Source organism: Geospiza fortis, unplaced genomic scaffold, assembly GCF_000277835.1.
Source record: "Geospiza fortis unplaced genomic scaffold, GeoFor_1.0 scaffold16, whole genome shotgun sequence".
In the NCBI taxonomy this organism is placed as follows: Eukaryota; Metazoa; Chordata; class Aves; order Passeriformes; family Thraupidae; genus Geospiza; species Geospiza fortis.
The window spans coordinates 14,550,782-14,551,064 of NW_005054302.1; positions in this window are offsets into that span (position 1 = coordinate 14,550,782).

The following is a 283-nucleotide window of genomic DNA, read 5'->3' on the forward strand; positions in this document are numbered from 1 at the left end:
CTGGCCACTTAAGTAAGCGCCAGGTTCCCCACCTTTGCATCTCCCCCAATACCACCCCATCACCACTGTATGGATTCTTTTCCTGCGCACCATCGCCTGCTTCCTCCGCCGCGACGCGAGGCCCTTACGGGTGAGAACCCCACGAGTACTTGCAGCAGGTACTTGACCCTACATTTTGAAGGAGGCCGCTGCCCGCCGAGCACAGATGGAGCAGAACTCCACCGACACCTGATCCCGGTCCACGTGCAGGCAGATCCCGCCGGGGGCCGCCCACTCCTCCTCC